Source organism: Chinchilla lanigera, unplaced genomic scaffold (genome assembly GCF_000276665.1).
Source record: "Chinchilla lanigera isolate Chin_1 unplaced genomic scaffold, ChiLan1.0 scaffold00055, whole genome shotgun sequence".
Taxonomy (NCBI): Eukaryota; Metazoa; Chordata; class Mammalia; order Rodentia; family Chinchillidae; genus Chinchilla; species Chinchilla lanigera.
In genome coordinates this window covers 13,860,184-13,864,697 of record NW_004955456.1, presented here as the reverse complement: position 1 = coordinate 13,864,697, position 4,514 = coordinate 13,860,184, and the positions used below count along the sequence as shown (strand labels likewise).

The window sequence follows — 4,514 nt, the reverse complement described above, 5'->3', positions numbered from 1 at the left end:
CCTGTGCTGCTCTTCTCATCTCTGGCCCTCCTTGCAGGGACATGAATGTGCTGGTGGCCCCCAAAGACTCTTTCGGGACTGACCTTCAGGATCCAGTGTCCCTTTCACTTGCCAGCCAGGCAGGGAGGCGTCTACCCTCTCTGGCCTGACACGCACTCTGCCCACTCTGGCTCCGGCGTGGGTTTGCTCAGGTGCTCTGGCCCTGACTCCGGTTCCGGATCCTCCTGGTTCCCTGACACCCAGCCCAGCTCAGCCTTCCCGACCTTTGCCCGGGGCTCCAGGGCAGCACAGTCTTGCTAAGTCACTAAGTTGCCCAGGTTCGGCTCAAACTTGCAGTCCTCCTGCCTCAGCCTCCTAGAGTCATGGGATTACATGCACGTAGCACCATGCCTGGCTTTCCTCCTGCCCTGTGCTGCTTGTCCTGGGATCTCCTTTGGAAATCACCAGTCAGAACAGTGATGCTGTACTATAAGCATTTCTGGTGCTGGGTCTTCAGGGAGCCTCTGCCTGAGCCTCGAGGTCAGGCTACAGGTGCCATTGCCCACCTTCACCTTCAGCAAGTGCCCACTAGATGTGAGGCACCAGACTGGATTGTCACTCTCATGTCCTAGTGGGAAACTGAGGCTCAGAGAGGTTAAGTGACTCACCCACGTTGCACAGCCCAAGCAGAGCTGGCGCACTGCAGCCTCCAGGGAAGGCAGTGAGCTGGCTGGCGCTTGGGGAAGAGATGGAAAACAAGACAAGCGGCTGCCACCGTGGTCAGTGCCAATGGGCTGGGGCTCCCTGCCACCCACGGCCGGGCCGACTCCTGCCAGGGCTGGCTGCCAGCTGTACAATGGGCAGCCAGAACACCCAGGTTCCTTGGGCAGCCACCCTCTCCCCCATAGCCCTGGCACTGGTCCCCATGCCAGTGGCTTTGGATGCCTATAGCACCATCCACAGCAAGGACTGGGCTTGAGCCCAGCAGCACCAGCCATGGGGCCTGGGCTCCCCCGCTGAGCAGGGCCGTGACACCCCTGGGATGCTCAGATCAGGCCGGGCATCACCCCACCCCGCCGCCTGCTGCCCGCTGCTCACCTAGACAGGAGGAGTAGGAAATCTGCTGGGAGACAGGGCAGGGGCGCCTGGCAGCCACTGGGCTTTTTTGTTACTGTTATTTATTGGTGTTTAGAGACAGGGTCTCACTATGGAGGCCATGCTGGCCTTGAACTCACTACGGAGCCCAAACCGGCTTTAAACTCGGCACAACCCTCCTGCCCCGGCCTCCTGAGTACTGGGGTTACCGATGTATACGCCATGCCTGGCTCTCCACTGGGCATTTTAGGGGGGAGTTTCAGGTAAAAGGAGACACGTGGAGGCTGCACACCCGGCCAGGTCCCCACGTGGCCCCTGCCGCTCCCCTGCACACGCCCCCCGCCCCTCCGCGTCTCCGCAGCAAACCCCTCAGGAGTCCCCACAGGCCCTAGCTCCCTCCTCACTCCGGTCTCTCAGGTGGATCGTGAACCGGGTCCCTGGGGTCCATGGTTTTGCAGATCCCGTTCTCCCCATGCCAGCCTCCGCCAGAGACCCCTGCTCTGCCCACCCCCCCACCCCCCGTGCCCACGCATCAACACCAAGAGCCTTGGGAAAGCAGCGAGTGTGAGCACGTGCCCCGGGCCCCGAGCCTTCCCTGTGCCCTGTTCACTGCAGAGAAAGTTCAGCTCCTCAGCAGGGTGGCTGTGGGCCCTAAGGCCTCTGTGCTGTCTGGCCTCATCTCCCCGGCACCTCAACCGCCGCTGGCCCCAGCCTGGAAGAGCTGCCCCAAGGTTTGGCCCAGACACCCCATCCCCAGCAAGCGGCCCGCCAACTCCTCTGCTCAGGCCCAGGCGGGGGCACCGACTGCTCCCTGCTGCCCGTCTGCCCTGCAGTCCTGTGAGCACAGTGATTGTCACCCGCAGGGGCACCGATGCGGGGCTTAGCCTGTCGCCCCACTCACACAGAAGCCCCCGGGCAGGGCTCCGCTTGGCCGTCTTCTCCCAGCCCCGGTTCCCAGGGAGCACATCTGCTCCTTCATCGCTTCCATCCTATCGTGGGCTTCCTTGAAGACTGGCACCTTCTTGAGCAGGATAGCCCTGGGCAGCCAGGATCAAAACGACAGCATCCAGCTGGACCTGGTGGTGGCGCTTGTAATCCCAGTGCTCCAGGAGGCTGAGGCAGGAGGACTGCACTGTTTGAAGCCAGTCTGGGCTACATAGTAAGCTCAAGGCCAGCCTGGGCAGCTGGCAACTTAGTGAGACACTGTTTCAAAATAAAATAAGGAAGAGAAGGGAAAGGAGGGGAGGGGAGGGAAGGGAAGGGAAGGGAAGCGGTATATTCAGTGGGAGGGTGCTGGACTCGATCCCCAGTACTGCAAACAAAAATTAACAGAGCCCAAGGTGGCTGGTGGGGGCTGGGAAGCAAGAAGGGCAGAAAGAAATGGTGTCCGACAACGACGACAGGAAGGCCTGGGAAGCCTGTCGGAGGCAAGCTGTGTGCGGGTCACCTTGGGCTTGGATTGAAGCGCTCACTCCCTAGCTGTGTGTTCTGGGGGAGCCATTTACCCTCTCTGAGGCTACGTGCGGTGAGTGCAGGGGCTGCTGTCAGGAAGCCTCTGGATCTGTGAGAGTTGCCGGGGTCCCTCCTCAGAGAAGCAGGGAGTTGAGGCCCCTGGCCTCAGGAAGCGCCCCATGTGTCCCCGTGGTCTTGGTGGGAGCAGGGAGGCCAGGGTCCCTGCTCTGGGAGGAGGGGCTGCGTACGTGGGGGTGCAGGGCTCCCCACTCTAGGAGTCACCACAGGCCCTGCCCTTTGTAGCCTGGCGGCCCGGGCACCAGGTGAACCCAGCGGAAGCACCAGAAGTGGCACCCACAATAGTTGGTGTGTGTTACGGCTTTCAGCGCCTGTCCAGATGGGGACCTTGCTGGTGGGGAGGACATCACTGAGCGCGCATTTCCGGGGGGCACGGACCCTCCCTGTGGGGGCCCGTGAACAACGGAAGGCTTGGGGCCGGTGTAGTGCGAGACGGGACGTTTCTTACACGTGTGCGTTGCCTGCCTGGGCTTCCTGTGTGCTCTTTGTCCATTTTCCTTTGGGGTGTTGTTCCTTTTCATATTCGTTTTTTCTTAAAAAGATTCATCCTTGGGAGAAAAGAAAGAATAACCTGGTGGTGTGGGGACGACCCCTAGTGGGGTCAAAGCCCTAGGGGCATGAGGGCAGAGGAGGGGACACCCCCACATGGCCTATGGAACCCTAAGTCCGGAGCTCTGTCCTGAAGACTGGGGGGGCAGGAAGGCCACTTGCAGGGGTGGCCTGAGGGCAGGATGGCTGGGGCTGGCCCCTCCCGGGAGGTGGCGGACAGGGCACAGAGGGGCCTTTGGAGAAGCGGTGAGTGGGAGTGGATGCAGGCCCAGCTACCTGGTTGGTGGCCCAGGCAGTTGAGGTGTAGACTGCAGGAGAAGAATTTGGCAGGGCACCCACCGAAGACACCCCCAAGAGACTTGGCACCAGGAGCAGATTGTTTCTTTTCAGCACGGTGGACTGAATCCAGGGCCTTCACACAGAGCCACATCCCCAGTCCTTTCTCTTTTTTATTTTGAGACAGGGTCTCGCTCAGTTACTAAGTTGTCCAGGATGGACTTGAATTTGCCATCCTCCTGCCTCAGCCTCCTAGAGTGCCGGGGTGACAGGCGTGCACCATCTCACCCAGCTGGGACCGATTTTGCAGAGTCAGGATGGTGCAGGTAGAACTGCTACGCATGAAGTCGCCCAGCGATGGGGGACATTCCCATACGGACCAAGTCAGGGGACCCCGGCAGGAGGAAGGACGGCTTGGTGACCTTTGCCCCTGTCCCCACCCCTGAGCTGCAGCCCGCAGAGGCCTCTGGAATTCTCCAGGTGGAAGTACTCCCCAGAGGACCTGTGTGTCTTCGCCTGGTGCATCTGCCTCTGGGCCTTCTGGGCTCTGGGCTCAGACCCTGGGGGTGCGCTGGGCCCTCCCCGCAGAGGGGCGCCGCCGAGGAGGCAGACAGGCCTCCCGTGACCCCTGCTCACCTCGCTCGGCTCCCCACCGGTCCAGACACACTCGCGATTTATCTCTCCCTGTTGTTTATTGTGCGGAGGCCAGGCCTCCCAGCCAACTCCGAGCTGGACAGCCAGCCGCGGCCGAGACGCCCGCCCCCGCCAAGCCCGAGCAGCCCCCCGCCCGCGGGCCTCGGCTGCCTCGAGCCAAGCGGGCCCTGAGCTCTGGCCCGGCCGGACGCTCTTTATGGAGCCCCAGGGCCCGTCTCCCTATTGTCTGCCGTGTTTACAAGCTTGTTCGTGTTTGCCTTGTGCTTTTATTCTGGGCAACGCCCGGTCTGGACGGGGTCTGCGTGCCGCGCTGCTGAGCCTTTCTGAGCCCGGCCCCGAATCCTCATTCGTCCTCTTGCTGTGCCCCGCAGCAGTAATGTGGGGGGACTCGTGACCCTCAGGGGGGCTGGCCAGGGTGGACAAGTGAGGGC

At 62.0% G+C, this 4,514-nt stretch overlaps 1 long non-coding RNA gene across 1 annotated transcript; it reads right to left on the bottom strand.

Moving 5' to 3' along the window:
• Nucleotides 1-2,238: 2,238 nt before the first annotated feature.
• Nucleotides 2,239-4,296, bottom strand: LOC106149876. The gene is made up of 3 exons (XR_001236333.1): nt 4,066-4,296; nt 3,053-3,152; nt 2,239-2,277 (listed from the first exon to the last, which is right to left on the bottom strand). It is a non-coding gene; the product is annotated as an uncharacterized LOC106149876 (long non-coding RNA).
• Nucleotides 4,297-4,514: the final 218 nt, after the last annotated feature.